The sequence below is a fragment of the Lissotriton vulgaris genome, chromosome 3_1 (genome assembly GCF_964263255.1).
Source record: "Lissotriton vulgaris chromosome 3_1, aLisVul1.2, whole genome shotgun sequence".
In the NCBI taxonomy this organism is placed as follows: Eukaryota; Metazoa; Chordata; class Amphibia; order Caudata; family Salamandridae; genus Lissotriton; species Lissotriton vulgaris.
In genome coordinates this window covers 1986564694-1986581826 of record NC_141689.1, presented here as the reverse complement: position 1 = coordinate 1986581826, position 17133 = coordinate 1986564694, and the positions used below count along the sequence as shown (strand labels likewise).

Below are 17133 nucleotides of genomic sequence, written 5' to 3'. Positions count from 1 at the left end.
GAACCACTGGCAGCGCAGGCGAGGTCGGGAACAAAGTACCATGGGGTTAGTTGTGGTGAAGAGTTGCATTACATATCATTGTATGCAGATGATCTGTTGTTGTATCTGGCAGATGCGGAGCGGGCGCTGGAGGGAGCCGTAGAGATGTTATCCGGATTTGGTCTGATATCAGGCCTAAAAGTAAATTGGAGTAAAACCTGCATTTTTCCGTTACGGGTGGACACGCTATGTCCCCCCTTGCAGTGGAGGTGGTCTGGGAGCCCATATGCTTTACCTATCTGGGGGTCCGCATTTACCATGAGGCCGCGGATCTGCTGGAGGGAAATAAAGGACACTGCGTAAGAGCACTAAGGGGGTGCATGTCCTTTTGGGCCTCCCTCTCCCTGTCGGTATTAGGCCGGGTAGCGCTGTTGAAGATGGTGGCTTTACCACGATTGCTTTATTAATTCCATACCCTGCCGGTCTGGATCCCACAGCGGATCTTCAAAGACTTGAAGATGATGATCACAGACTTCCTCTGGGGACACGGACGACGTAGGGTGGCACTGAATACTGTGCTCAGACCCAAACTTGAGGGAGGGATGGCAGTTCCCGACTTCAAATTATATTATCTAGTGGCTCAACTGCAGGTACTGACGCAGAACATTGCCAGAGAATTCAGAGGCCCGGACCAGGATCGCGGGACCGGTATCCAGGGACATATCTTGTCATATATAATCATGCAACAGAAATTAGACTTGAGGGATCTCACGATGGAGGAAAGGACCCTCCGGTTGTGCTGGCACAGGAGTCTGAGGAGAGCGAAGACAGCCCGACCATATGCGCCGGAGATCCCGTTAGGGATGCTGACGGCGCTGCCGCATGGGGGTGATTGGTCCCCGTTATCAGAATGGGAGGAGTTGGGCCTGCAGGTGGTGGGGGACTTATACATAGATGGGACGCTGGTCCCCTTCCAGACGTTGCAGGATCAGTTTGGTCTTCCAGACGGGGACTACCTTTTGCATGCGGCGGTGGTCGCGGCAATGCAGAAGCACTGGAAGGGAGGGCTAGTGAAACCGGATACGACCATGGCCTGCCAGTATGTGGTGATGGCGGCGGGCACTTTTAAGGCGGTGACCTGCCTCCATACCAGAATGTTACAAGAGGGACTGGAACCACTGCAGGCGCTGAAGACGAAGTGGGAGAACAGCATAGGTAAGCCTATACCAGATACGGTCTGGGGCCACATTATGAAGCGGACGTGGAAGGGTAGCAGGAATGAACGCTTCCAACAGGTACACTTCTTCATACTACATAGGGCCTACCTGACCCCGGGGAGGATTAAGCGGTACTTTCGGGTGCAGGACGCAATGTGCCCGAGGTGCTTGGCGCCGGAGGCTGAACTGGATCACCTGTTATGGGATTGCCCGAAATTAGGGACATACTGGCAGGAAGTAGGAGAACTCCTAAACGTGGTTACTGACAGGGAGGTGGAGTTTGACATGGCGGCATGTCTGCTGCTTTGGTTCCCACACACGGTAAAGACAAAAATCACGAGCAAATTTATGGACCTGGACTCATACTGGCTCAGAGAGAGATTACCTGGCACTGGAAATCCAAAGAGGGCCCGTCAGTGAGGAGATGGATGAATGAGTTGTTGAAATGGTCTGGATGTGAAAGTGTGATTAGAATGCGACAGGCTGCCAGAACTGACAATGATAAGAGTTTGGAGATATAGAGGGCTTGGGAACTGATAGTGCAGGCGTTGTGGGTCTACATGATAGAGGATGAGGAGTAAGTACATTTAGGAAGTAGGGCTCCATGAGGCTTGAATGGACAAATGCATCCCCCGACCTGAGGCGAATTCATCTAATAGACCTACATGATTACACCCACATCAGCAGCAGTGGGGGGAGGGGAGGGAGGGTTGGAGGGGTGTTGTTAGATATCACTGTAATGTCGAGTAATATGCCTGTGATTAGGCCCTCAGGCTGGCCCTTCCAGAAGCGGAACCCCCGGGTGGGTTTAGAGGGTTACCGGGGTGCGAATATAGTTGGAACCTGGGGAAGACCACCACAGAGGGGCTCTTACATGGTCATGTGGAAGAGGGCACTAGGGATACTTGCTCCGCCCAGCGAGGTAACGGGCTATATTTGGTGATATCTAGGGGGGGAGGAAGTTGGGGGGGCAAAAAAGCGGATACTGAATAGTGTTGTTAACCAGACACCTCTATGAGGTGATCACTGTGACACTTTCTTTACAGGAACAAATTGGTGCGCCACCCGGCCTCTGGGATGTGGGCTGAATGGCTGTGTATGACGTTATTGCTGCTCCTAAGCCTGAAGTGTCTTGAGTGTAATGGTTGACCTACTTCGAGGTCTTGTTTATAATTCTGCAATAAAAACAGATTAAAAAAAAAATGATGGGGCCTGAGTATACAAAACAGTGCAAATACAGAAAAGTGTTGTCAGAGTACAAGGGGACCGCTTGAGTGGACTTCCCAAATGTTATCCCCATCCCTACATCACAGTCCACAACCGGTATGCCAAGGGCTCCATTGCCTTGTTCCCGGCTCAGAGTAAAGCTTCTCAACACTGTGCTCCCTATTTTTATCAAGCTTGAAAGCACCGCTTAAGAGTTTAAATCTCCACCGAACGTGGGTGATAGAATACGTAGTCAAAGACTGTCCCAAATGAGAAGACGCTGAATCGTAATTGCAAAAAAGTTCAAGGTTGTTTTAATAGTCCATTTAAGAAACAAGCCAACGCGTTTCGTTCCGTCAAGCGGAACTTCTTCAGGGCTGTAAATCATAAAGTGGAAGAAAAGACATACAAAAAACCAGTGTAAGTTGCTTCAAAATAAAATGTGTACATACATGAATAAATACATAAAAAATACACCAAAAGAGACCCTTATTAAAAAGACAATACTGTCTAAAAATTGCAGCATATCGTCACATAAATGCATTGTTGAACCATTTCTCTAAATATTATGCTGCATATTCAATCCATTTAGGTCACTTTATATACCGAACCCAAAAATGAGGCAGTGTTATTGAATAAAAAATTTCAGCTAATCACATATTTTCTTGAAAATGAGTCTTCCTACATATATGAATTCAAGATGCAATTACAAGTAACAGCGTCATCATTATTATTGACATCAGAGCATTAGACTGTAGTAATTTTATTTATTTATTTATTTCTGAGTTTGTATAGCGCCTGGTTACACTGTCAGTGTGTCCCCGCGCTGTCAGAAGAACTAGTTGCTCAGTCAGTAAGACAAAGACGGGGCTATTCTTTAGGAAAGAGGAATGTTTTAAGTTTCCTGCGGAAGATGAGCTCCGATGTTTCCAATCTTAGGCTCAGGGGAAGAGAGTTCCATTTATGTGCCGCCAAAGAGCGGAAGGATCTCCCCCCCATTCTGGCTCTCTTGTGTCTGGGGACAGCAAGGAGGCCTGCTCCTAGTGAGCGGAGTTGTCTGGTTGGCGTGTAGGGGCAGAGGAGGTTCCGAAGGAAGGCAGGGCCCTTGCCATGTACGATCCTGTGACCAATACATAGGACCTTGAAGTCGATCCTTTCATTGATCGGAAGCCAGTGGAGTATTTGTAGAGATTTTTTTGAGGCGGCTCGTCTGGGCAGCCGGAGGACCAGGCGGGCGGCAGCATTCTGGATTGTCTGCAGTCGACGCCGACTAATGGCGTTGGCGCCTAGATACAAGGCATTGCCGTAGTCCAGTCTCGAAGTGACAAGAGCGTGGACCAGGGTCTTCCTTGAGGATTCTGGGAGCAGGTCCAGGGTCTTACGGAGTTTCCGTAGAATAGAAAAGCACGTACCAGCTACCCGTATGGTGTGGTAGTCGTAGTTAAGTTTTGAGTCCACCCATACTCCAAGGTTCTTGACCTGATCACTGGGGGTAGGGAGAGGCCCCAGGGTCTGTGGCCACCAGGCAGACGACCAGACTGAGGGGGGTTTTCCTACAATTAGCACCTCAGTCTTGTCTCCGTTCACACGGAGGCAGTTCTTCGCCATCCATCCAGCAAGCTCTTGGAGGCATGATGAGAAGTTCGCGGCGGCTTGTTCAGCAGGTTGGGTCAGAGCGACCACCAGCTGAGTGTCGTCTGCGTATGTCACTACATCCACCCCATAGCGCTCCGCAGTGGTAGCCACGGGGGTGACATACAAATTGAAAAGGGTTGGACTGAGGCTTGATCCCTGAGGCACTCCTTGACTGAGGTCAAAGGTGTCAGAGCGTGCTCCTCCTTGCTCCACCGAGAAGCTACGGGTAGTAAGAAAAGTTTCCAGCCATAGCCAGGCCGTGCCTGTCACCCCTCCTTTCTTCAGACACTGTAGCAGCGTATGATGTGCTACAGTGTCGAAGGCTGCGCTGAGGTCCAGGAGAACTAATGCCGCCACATGCCCGGCGTCCACGTGCTTCCTCAGTGCCTCAGTCGAAAAAAGGAGGGCTGATTCTGTGGAGTGGCGGGCCCGGAAGCCCGACTGGTTGGTATGCAGGAGGCCTCTAGACTCTATGTGTGCTGAGAGTTGTTGGTTGACCAGCTTTTCCGCCAGTTTCGAGAAGAAGGGTAGGAGCGAAATGGGGCGCAGGTTGCTAAGCTGGGACGCACTGATATGGGGTTTTTTCTTAAGAGGCAATACGACTGCCTGTTTCCACCCGTGTGGGACCTTGCCAGTGTTAAAAGAGGTAGACAATATATGGCCCACATACGGTGCCAGAAGACTCATGGCGCTGGCCAGAAATTTGGCGGGGGCAGGATCGTGGGGGGAGCCTGATTTAATTCCTTTAGCAGTGGCTATCAATATGTCCTCCGTCGGAACTTGGTATACTGAAAGGCAGTCTTCGATCTTTGCCTTCCACGTCGCTTCTTCCTGAGGGGGTAGAAGGTTGGAGCCAGTTCTGGCATCATCAGGGAAACTGGTGTAGATGTCACGTACTTTTTTGTGAAAAAATTCCGCAATGACGTTACAAGATTGTACTGAGGTATCGGCCTGCTCTAAAGAGGGGGGAGGTGTAGTGATCTCTTTATAGATCCTAAAGAGCTCCTTGGATGAGCAGTTAGCACTATCTATACGGTCAGCGTAGAAGGTCGCTTTGGTTTTCCTAATTAGGAAGTGGTATTTTTTTATGCTAGCTTTGTACACATCTCTTGCCTCTGGTAAATAGTACTTTCTCCAGGCGCGTTCAAGCCTCTTGCAGGCTGCCTTGGTTTCTCTAAGAGCTGTGCTGAACCAAGGTGCAGTTTTGGTTTGCCGCTCCGGGCCCTTATTGGCCCAGGGGGCAGTGATGTTTAGGGCTTTAGTGATGTGTCCGTCCAGGGCCGTGCAAGCCTTGTCAACATCAACTCCTAAGTCTGTGGGGGAGCCATTCAGTAGGAAGTGATATTCAAAAGAGTCCATGGAAAAGCGGGCCCATTTCCTTTGTTGTTTATTAGCACTATGGTGGGCTTGTTTGTAGTGAGTCTTGACTAGGAGGTGAAAGGGGACTAGGAAGTGGTCGGTCCACAGCAACGGATTGGGAGGGTCCTGCTTCAGATCCCCCAAGTTGCTAAAGATGGCGTCAAGTTGGTGCCCCTGACGATGGGTCGGGAGGAAGGAGGCTGTTTCTAATTGTATGGTTTGCAGCTCTTGACGCAATTCTTGAGCAGCTGAGTTGTTGAGGTCTTCGAAGTGGAGATTAAGATCACCTAATACAAGGAACTTCCTGTATCTCATGGCCGATGGGGTAGCGTTCTGGATGAGACTTTCCGCAAAGTTTCTGCTACCTCCCGGGGGTCTATAGATTAATAGGCCTTTGATGACCGTATTGTTGTCGATACCGATGGAGAAAGATCCAGATTCGCTATCTTTTATATTAGCTGGTTCGAGGGTGCATGTCATATTCACTCTATAAATTATGGCAATGCCACCTCCCCTTCCCTTAGGTCTATCCTGCCTGCAAATTGCATAGCCAGGGGGAAGGGCCTCCCTGACTTCAGGGTCTGAGTCCTCGTCCAGCCAAGTTTCGGTGAGGCATAGTATGTCCCATTTGTTGTCTGTTATAAGGTCGAATACTTCTAGTTTGTGTTTTTTGAGAGATCGACAGTTAAGCAGTGCTCCACTGATTTTCCTACTGTGTCCTGGTAGGGCGTTGTCGTTGGGCGTGCTTGCTTTAGGTTGCTTATTGAGGGTGAAGCCACAGTGTTCACAGGGATTTGTAGGACTGCGTATACTGAGATCAATGCTATGCTCACATACCTTAGAGTATTTGTTGCGGAGGTTGAGGAGCTCCTCTTTATCGTATCGGTTATCTGGGAGGTGAGGACCAGGGGGTCTGGCCCCGTGCCCCGGACTGCCGCGGACGGGCGCAGACGGGCTTGCCTTAGGTGCGCCTTCGGCGTGCAAACGGCGCTCCCGCTGCGCTCGTCCGCTGCGCTTCCGGTGGCAACACATGATATGAGCAGGGGGGGGGCGTGGCCTTCAAAAGTGGGCGTGGCCTGTGAGTCGCCGGGGAGGCGTGCTAGGGGTCGTTGCAGCCGTCACGTAGGACGCTGTTTAAGAGTGAAATCAGGTAGGTGAAGCAACACAGATTATAATTCAAGTAACACAGATAAAAACAGATTGAAAAGTTTTAAAAAGGATCGTGTCTCCCGGCGTCTGCCTGCGGAGCTCTAGCACTTCTGGAGGCGGCGCACAGCGCGCGCGCTTTTAAATGAAGTCTCATTCCGCACCAAACATTTTCCATACCTAACGATTCATATCACATAGTATAGGGTCACAGGCACTTATTTAGCCATAAGCCAATTTTGTTACAGACAATGTTTGCAAAATATATATATTGAAAAAAGGAGATTGTGTTTAGACAAGTTGTCAATATAAGACATATAATATGACACCGGTGATTGTAAAACTCGAGCTCAGGGTTGTCCTCATACCACACTGTTCAAAAAATACTTCATTGAAGGGACTTGTCAATTACAGGCACTTGTATTGAAATCATTCTTTACCTCAGTCATCAAAAAACCAGTTCGATATACATGAAAAATGATAATTCTCTCTCTATTAGATTCTCTGACTACAAATAGGAAAATATTAATAAAATGGAATTCATTCGAAAATATGTATGATTCCTACCGCAATAGGTGTCATCACACGTGTATGTGTTCCAAGGCAAAACGTCCAGTTAGAATATATCTGTTCCCTCTATGCGGGTGATCAAGGATGAAGTAGGTCCAAGTTAAAGGGAATATTTTTCAAATGGTATCTCTCACAGATATTTTGGAGGATGTGAAGATGTGATAATCGCCTGGGAATGCAAAAAGCAAAATATAAGGGAAATATTAGTCCCCAAATCTTGCACATGTGTATCCTTGGGTGCCTATGTATGTAATTCCCACGTGATGTAAAAGCATAGCGATTGCAAACCTTACTATTTAGACGAGCGTACTTCTCACAATTCAAACGATCCTACTTCTTCTGCCTAGCTTTGTGTGTGCTGCATAAGTCGCTTTGAGGTAGTAACCTGAAACAATATATATAATGTAACCAATATGTTACAAAATGTATATATAACCCTCATTGGTAACTTTATGAGTCAAGAGAATGCGGGAATATGAAAAAACCGCCATGTTACTTAGAGAGTACTTTGATGGTAATTAAACCAAAAAGCGACCAATCTCCATATGTGATTTAGAACATGTATCCCATGTGTCCATAAGGCGCATTTGGAACCGTGGGTGTTACCAAGTAACCTAATGTAAGGTAATATAGGCCTCTGTTTCTACCCGAGTATGTGTTCAGTTCTCACATTATATTTAAGCTGTAGTATAACGTACCTTAATAATGTGACATGCACATTTTGCACCGTCAAGTGGTCCTACACCTAATTCTTCGGTTGACACACAATTTCAAAATCACTTTGAGGTAGTCACCTAAAAATGATATATAACCGTCCATGAACTATATTGTATATATCATTACAAAAACAAGTCAAAACGCGGTCTTATCAAAACCCGCCATTAAAGTAAACGTGGGACAGACTCGCGGGAAACCCACCCGTATTATTAAAAAGTTATTTTGTGTGGCACATACGTCAAATTGAGGGGCATGACCAAACGAATCTGCTCGATAGTAAGTTGTCACGCTACTCTATTTCCAAACTAGATAGTTCCCTATGAAACGTACCTGTCAGGGTCGGTCCCGTAAACCTCAGTTGGCGTATCTAAAATCCACACGCCAAGTTCTGTCGGCAAGCCGTAGGAGGGGCCCGCCCTTCAATGGGTTTAAATGTAGCCACTCCTGGCCCACGTGGAGCGGATGGTAGATCGCACATCATTTACCACTACCTCCCAGTCTAATGTGACCGCCATTTTAGACTAGTCAATCAGAACTAATCATGGCTCTATTTTCTATTTAAACAGAGATAAGTGTCAAGGGTGTATTTGAGAATTGTGTGATTCATCACAAGAAAACTAATTCCTTGTCCGAACGAATCATAAAACACTGTGTACAATTGTGTTTAAGGACAATTATAAATTCCTGATTTAATTTTAACCGAAGTGATAGTTACTGCGAGCATACCGGGAATATATCCAGAGTTTCATTTCAAATTCTTGGTTATTGTAAACCTATCAGGAGACCTATTACAGCAATAATATGTACAATATGTGTGTGCACTATAGATCAAGAAGAAAATTATATCGACATTAGCGGGGATGGGTACATACACTGTGTAGAGTAAGGTCATTTTTTTATTATTTCATGTAATCTCGGACTGGCAGTCTGATAACCAAGGGTACCGAAACCACGGTAGAATTACCCAGAGGTGCCTTCAACCTTTTCAAACAGCCAAACAGACAGTACTCAAATAATCTAAAACATTATATCTTCCCAAAACATTTCAAGATATATACAATCCTCAAACATTTCTCAATTTTGATACTTTACAAGGCTATCGGCTACAATGGCGAATTGCAGAGGTCAGATGGAGAACAATTTTGATACTTAACAAGGCTATCGGCTACAATGGCAAATTGCAGAGGTCAGATGGAGAACAAGAGAGTGTAGCAGAAAGGGGGAACAGGTCCAATTGTATTAACTACAGGGCAACGGGTGCTGTGTCTGTGGCCCACCACTTCTCACACGGATACAAACATTATCATCTTAATTTATTGTAAATAGTAATGCATTTCATCCTCTGTGTTATGTCCCCTTTCCACACATCTTAGACGACATATCCAAGCTGGTTCCCTTTTTCTTAGGGTAAGTTCACGATTTCCCCCCCCTCGGATGTGGTGGTACGTGGTCAATACCCTGAAACCATATTGTCTTGTTGTCTTTATGGTGTTCTTGCATGTGGTAAGTCATGGGGTACTTTAAGTCATAATTTTTCATAGCACGTGTATGTTCTTGAATCCTTAGTTTTAATGGTCGCACAGTACTTCCAACATATATCTTTTCACATCCACAACAGATAACATAGATCACATAGCTTGTGTTGCAGTTTATGTAGTGCCTTATCTCGTATTCTCGATCGGTGTTATATTTGAACTTCTTTGATTTGTTCTTGCCAAGAGGGCACATGTTACATCCTCCACAAGTATAAAAACCTTTAGGTTTTGTGGGCATCCATGTCCCTGTCCTCTTGGTGATGGGATAGCTAGGACAAAAGGTGTTGCGTAAGGTTTTACCTCTCCTAAAAGTAATTCTAGGTGTATCACTAATATCTTCTTTTAGGTTGGGGACTTCACTCAATAGTTTCCAATGTCTTCTCAGAACTTTGAAGACCTCAGTGCTATTTTGTGTATATTGAGTGATAAAGGCCATATTGGATTTTTTTGTCATTTTATTTTTCTTTGCTTTCTTGATTAGAGTCAAACTGCGAGTAACAGTCAGAATTCTCTTTTCAGCCTTGTCCAAGATTCTTGTGTTATACCCACTATTGGCAAATCTAGTTTTACTGTCCCGTATGGCATCCTTAAATTTTTTTTCATTACTGCAGTTACGTCTAATGTGCACCATTTCTCCGTAAGGTATATTACAGATAGTTGAACTAGGGTGTGCACTTGACGCGTGCAACAGACTGTTGCACAATGTGCTTTTACGGTACAGGTTACTCTGTATTGTATTATTTTCTACATAGAAGAGTATATCCAAAAATTCTATCTGGGTGTGGTTTGATTTAACTGTCAGCTGTACATTATAAGGGTTGTCTTTCAAGTAGTCAAAGTAATCTGATAGTTGTACTTCACTTCCTTTCCACAACATGATGATATCATCGATATACCTCCCCCAAAAGATAATCATGTCTATCCAGGGGGAGGCATATTTACCCCAGGCATGTTCACGTTCCCACCACCCCATAAAAAGCCCCGTGTACAAGGGAGCAAATTTGCTCCCCATCGCGGTGCCCCTTATTTGGTGGTACCAGGTGTTTTTGTGTAGGAAAAAATTCCTTGAAAGTATCAGTTCAGTCATTTCAATAAGCATTTCATTGTGGTCTATATGATCTGCTGTTCTCAGTGATAGAAATGAAGAAAGTGCTCTAATACCAAAATGTTGCGGTATACAAGTGTATAATCCGGTCACATCTAGTGTGACGAACATAAGGTCCGTGGACCATTCAAGGCCGTCAAATTTTTTCAGAATGTCACCTGAATCTTGTATGTAAGACGGTAGGTTAACCACCAAAGGTTGTAGAAACCCGTCTACATATTGTGAGAGACTTTCTGTCGGGGAATTAATCCCCGATATGATGGGGCGTCCCGGTGGGAAGTGGCCTCCCTTGTGTATTTTGGGGAGTAGGTAAATACATGGTGCCATGGGATGTGCTACCTTGAGGTACCAACATTCTTCTTAAGACAGAAGACCTACTTCTCCCCAATCTTGTATCCGATTATTGATATGAGTGACAAGGGAGGGAATGGGGTTGTCTTCTAGTTTTTTGTAACATGTAGTGTCACCTAGTTGTCTGATGATCTCATTGTCATAATCGACAGTGTTCATGACAACTACATTTCCTCCCTTGTCAGCTTCCTTTATTGTGATGCTGTTGTCCTTAGCCAATCCATCGAGTGCCAATCTTTCTTTTTTTGTTAGATTCTGTTGTTTACGTGTATATTTGTTAGGAGAGTCAATCAATTTGCAAAAGTCCTGTGAAACTCTTTCTTTGAACAAGTCAATGTTTTTATGTGTGTTTGTAGGGATATATTTGGAACGGACCTTCAGACCACTACTGATGGTTATATCTTCCTCGATATTTAGGTCGGAACAAATTTCTTGCAGTGAGGGGTTGTCACCAGTCTCAATGGACAATAATAATTGTGCATTCTGAAGGTCAGAAATAGTAGTGGTACAAGAAGATGCAGTAATCAAATCACCACTAAGAGATATGTGGGTTGGTGCTTTGAGAGTGTAGGAGTGGTCCACTGTCCAAACTGTGCTCCCTACTCTCACCACGCCTTTGGGGTACAGTACAGTAATTGCATCCATTCAAAATTGGATCCCTTAATGCTGACCTTGTGCAGCACCCCTTTAGAAAATCCCAGGAGAGGGAATCAAACGCCTATCAGAAGTCCAGCAGCACCAATGCATACTGCTCCTCCTCCGGGATCTAGGAATGCATCACCAGGGACAGTCTCCTCAAGTTACAAAGGGTATTCCTATGAGGGATGAACCCACTCTGATCTTTGGCGATCAGCTGGGGTATGTACTCTAGCAGCCTTGTTGCCAGTACTTTACAAAGTATTTTTACATCTACATTAAGCATTATTAAGGGCGGTAGGATTTCACCTCCATACCATCTCTGTCAGGTTTGGTGAGCAGGACTTTGAGTGCCTCCCTCATTGAGGCGGGGAGTATCTGCCTGTTATTTGTCTCATTGTAGGCCCACAACAACTGGTCTGATATTCCCCCTGCCCTGATAAAATTCTGCTGGCAGGCCGTTACCTCCTAGGGCCTTGACTGTCTTTAAGTTTCATATCCTCACTATGATTTTTTTCCTTGGTTAAGGGTGTATCCATCCCGTCTTTCTCCTCCTGAGAGAGTAAGACCATTTTTATGTAAAATACTTTTGTGATGCCCTTCTGTGAGATCACTAAGTGCCCCTGCGAGTCTTGTAACCCCACTTTGAGCTGGTGCTGGGTCTCACAATGGATAAGCATGGCTAGCATTCTGCTGGCCATATCCCCTTCTTTATGGAGTCGGTGGAGTCGCTGTCTGTAATTGGATCTGACAAATGTATCTAGTCTGTCCCAGGTTTCTAACAACTCCCGCTTGCACTCTTTCCATTCAGACAAACAAAGAGGCAATTCAATTACCTCCTGTGCCAGAACACTTAACTGCAGTTCCAGTTCAGCCAAGGATCTATTAAGTCTTTGTTTGCACCCGTACATTACTTTTATACACTCACCCGCAGTACCACCTACATTGCATCCCCTTCCAAGGATTTCATGGTCGCACTACCCCAGTTTTCATTGAAATAGTGACCACAGACTTCTGCTACCGCACCTGCAAAAACCGGGTACAACCAATACGAGAAAAACAACCTAGGCCGTCAGCAAGAATTAGTGAACAATTAGTCTAAACTATACAGAGAAAAGAACAATGAAATATCAATATATATTAAAAAAAATATATGTTTAATTAGCATAGATAAAAATCATATAGTAACTACAAAACGTTGAAACTATATGATACACTAAAAGAAACATAACACATTATATTCACAATAAACGCACAGCATATATAAATCATAAACATTACAGGTAAAATAATTCATACACAGATGTCATAATAAAATTACAAAAAACTCGACGCGCGTTTCGGCTGAAAAAACGCCTTCCTCAGGAGTCACTGGTGATAACTCTGGAAATACATTTTACAAGAAAGACATACGTCAGTATACTAGTGAGCAATTTATATTTATATTACAATATTGTAATAGTAGGGTAAGTGTTGAATAGTGTAGGAGTAAAAATACTATTCTAACTCCCGGGGGGTGTAATGGTAGGGTAAGTGCTGGATAGTGTAGGGGTAAAAATTACTGTTCTAACTCCAGGGGGGTGTAATAGTAGGGTAAGTGTTAGATAGTATAGGGGTAAAAATTACTATTCTAACTCCAGGGGGGTGTAATAGTAGGGTACATGTTGGATAGTGTAGGGGTAAAAATTACTTTTTCTAACTCCAGGGGGTGTAATAGTAGGATAAGTGCTGGATAGTTTAGGGGTAAAAATTACTATTTTCACTCCAGGGTGTTGTAATAGTAGGGTAAGTGCTGGATAGTTTAGGGGTAAAAATTATTATTCTAACTCCAGGGGGTGTAATATTAGGGTAAGTGCTGGACAGTTTAGTGTTAAAAATTCATATTCTAAATCCAGGGGGTTTAATTAAAAACACATTAATTTAATTAAATAATAAATTTAATAACTTAATTTAAATAAAATTAAATGTATATATTCATATTATAATAAATTTAATTATAATTTTTTATAACATCTATTTACAAATTGTAATTAAATTAACATTGAATTAATATTAATAAAACTATATACTTACCTATACTTACGTTGTAATGGCATGCGTTGTAATAGTATCTGCGTTGTAATGGCATGCACTGTAATGGCATGCGTTGTAATGGATCCTGCATTGTAAAAGTTGCGTTGTGATGGTTCTGTGTCGTAATAGTTGCGTTGTGATTGTTTTTTCCCAGTGGTTCCATGGCTAGCAAGAACAGTAACAGGGACAGAAGACATTCTTGTCTGGTGCCTCTTTTTATACGCACACTCTCTGACGTTATGCTGCCTGTGCATATGCTAATAATGGGTTGTCTAAAAAGCAGCATAATCAGCTTTAGAAAATCGTCTCCGAAGCCGTAGTTGCGCAGTACCTTAAAGAGATAGGGCCATTCGAGAGAGTCGAAAGCCTTCTCCAAATCCAGAACCACGTACCCAGAGTTGAGCCAAGCATGCTTGGCATATTCTTGGATTCAGAAAAATCTTTGTATGTTCAGGGAAGTATTCTTAGTGGAAACACACCTTTTTTTATCGGGGTGCACTAACTTTTTACCAAGGGTGCTAGTCTACCAGAAATTACAGAACCTAATATTTTATAGTCCATGTTGAGGATTGCTAGTGGTCTATAGGAGCCCACTAGGGCTTTGTCTTTGTCTGGTTTGGGGATAGAGACCAACAGTGCCTCTCGTTGTGTGTCCGTGAGTGTGTAAGTAGTTAGCACAGCATCATACACTCTTTTTCGCCGAGGTGCTAATAATGCGGTATAGACTTTATAATATTCAGGTGGCAAACTGTTTGGTCCTGGGGTTGTCCCCGTGGATAAGAAGTGCAGGCTTGCCAGGATTTCATCCAGGTTAAGTGGGGCATCATGCTCTAACTTCTGTTCTAGAGTTATTTTAGGGAAGGTGATTTCTGAGACGTACTGGCGAATCTTATCTTCCATTAACGTAACTGTAAACTCAAACAGGGCAGCATCATGTTGTGTGAATTCCTGGTGTATTTCCTGTGGTGAATATAGTAATGTGCCTTGCTGGGAGTGAATCGATGTGACAGGAGACCTTGCATCATCTTGCCTAATGAGCCATGCAAGTAGCCTGCCAGCTTTATCCGCGGCGCCATAAGTGTGTGCTGAGTGTGCTGATTAATTGAGATAGCGAAGTCTTTCCAAAAGGCGGGTGTGTTGTGCCATGCTCTATCGCAATCCTTAGTTAAAGGGTCAGTGGATACGAGTTTTTAAGGTGGGCTAACCTGTTTTCTAGCCTGGTAAGGGCTGTCTTAAGTGTTCTATGCATGCTAGCTTGTGTGCCTAGACAATGTGCTCACCACAATCTTAAAGGCATTCCATTCAATGAAGGCTGATGATGCAGTGTCTACATTTGTGTCGAAGTAGTTCATTACAGCAGTGACTAAGGATTCTTGAAAAGGTTTGTCTTCTAATGTTTCGGGTAGCATGCATCATCTGGGAGATGTGTTATTGTCCCACGTTCCAGACCGGTCGCTCCCCCCTCGCTCCTCTCCCATTGCTGCTGCCTGCTTTTGGAGAACCACATCGCACCCCTAACAGGATACTACGGTATCGCCTGCGCTTTGCAATAATATTTGCTTGGTGAAATTTTAGAACCTGGCTACATTGCGAAGGCTCTGCATTTTAATTGATTTGTAAACATAGCGCATTGAATTGGAGCGCCGCCCGCCCTGCATTGTGCACTGTGCATTGTGTACGTGACTTTGTGTTTATTTGTACTTGCCTGCAAGAAGTTAGATTGCACTCTCGGTGCCACAGGCGATTTGCTGCCCCTGCCTCGCCTCCCCTTTGACCTCCATTTTGTTCTGTGTTGTTCCCAGGCACGCCCCTCCTCCCCGCTACCGCCTCCCAGCTGCTGCCCCTCCCACGCTCCGCCCCCTCCACTATCCATTAAAAGCCAGATGCTCCAACGCGCAGCGTCCACGCGCTGCGGCCCCGCCGAAGGTGCGCCAAAGGTAAGCCCGTCTACGCCCGTCCGCGCCGTGACCGCGCCCAGCGCCAGACCCCCTGGCCTCCGTAACTCCCGCCCCTTCCGCATCACATACGATGCCACCACCCTCTTAGCCCTAAACCCTGGTCGACTCCCCAACTGCACCCAAGCCGCTCCTGGACACACCCACGGACCCTTCTCTTGCAACGCCTGCAAGTTCGACGCCACAAAGAACAACTCCTCATCCACGAACACAAAACAGATATCTGACACCAACCACCTACAATGCATCCTGCTCAACACCCGCTCGATCCACAGACACGCCATCGACCTTTGGAATCTACTAGACACCATCTCCCCGGACGTCGCCTTCCTTACAGAAAGATGGATGAACGCCTCATCAGCCCCAGACATCACCATTGCCATCCCGGAAGGCTACAAGATCATCCGTAAGGACCGCATCAAACAAACAGGAGGAGGAATCGCTATTGTCCATAAAACCTCCATCCGCATCTCAACCAGCTCAGACGACACCTTCACTTCCAGATCCACACCGACCCCAAGACCACACTCAGAGGCACCCTCCTCTACTGGCCTCCAGGACCCCGTGCACAATTCAGTGACGACATCACTGACTTTATCACCCCACCCGCCCTCCCCTCCGAGGAATTCATTCTATTGGGAGACCTCAATTTTCATCTGGACAAGAGCAATGACAGCAACACCACCCTTCTGGACAATCTCGCCAACCTCGGACTCAAACAACTTGTCAACACCCCCACCCACAATGCTGGTCACACACTTGACCCTATCTTCACCTCCAGCAAACATATCTCCTTCAGTCACACCACAGCTCTCCATTGGACGGACCACAGCTGCGTTCACTTTACCTACAAAAAGACCACAACCCACAACCATCCTCAACCTACTCTGCGAAGAAATTGGAACAAAATCACCATCGACCAGATCTCCTCATCGCTTCTTCAAAACTCCCCTGCCCACTCCTCAAACCCCAACCAAGCAGCCACTAACCTCACCCAATGGCTAACCCACAGCGCCGACAACCTAGCACCATTGAAAAAACGTCAAATCAGACTAGGCAGCAAAAACGCCTCCTGGTTCAATGATGATCTGAAGAAATCCAAGAAACTCTGTCGCTCCCTCGAAAAGGCATGGAAAAAAGACCCAACCACCAGCACCAGGGACGCCTTCAAAGACGCCACCCGCATACACCACCAACTAATCCGATCTGCCAAGAAAGCCGCATTCAAAGACCGACTAGACAACAACGCACACAACAGCAAGGAATTATTCAAAATCGTCAAAGAATTTACCAACCTCTCAGCCAATTCCAACAACATCACCCCCTCTCAAGCCCTCTGCGACTCCCTAGCTTCATTCTTCCACAACAAAATCGCAGACATCCACAACAGCTTCGACAACCAACCCGGAGACCAACCCATCCAACCGTCTGCAGCACCTTCACCCCCCCTAAACATCCTTAATGACTGGAACCCAATCTCCACTGAGGACACCATCCGCCTGATGAACTCCATCCACTCAGGGTCCCCTACAGACCCATGCCCTCACCACATCTTCAACAAAGCAGACTCCATCATAGCACCACACCTCCGAGACGTCATCAACTGCTCCCTCAATTCAGCCATCTTCCCGGAAAGCTGGAAACACGCA

General features: G+C 45.6%; 1 long non-coding RNA gene across 1 annotated transcript; it reads right to left on the bottom strand.

The window, feature by feature from the left end:
* Nucleotides 1–2639: 2639 nt before the first annotated feature.
* On the bottom strand, nt 2640–7493 carry LOC147728701 (uncharacterized). Its single transcript, XR_015309572.1, has 3 exons — nt 7401–7493; nt 7110–7281; nt 2640–2779 (listed from the first exon to the last, which is right to left on the bottom strand). It is a non-coding gene; the product is annotated as an uncharacterized LOC147728701 (long non-coding RNA).
* Nucleotides 7494–17133: the final 9640 nt, after the last annotated feature.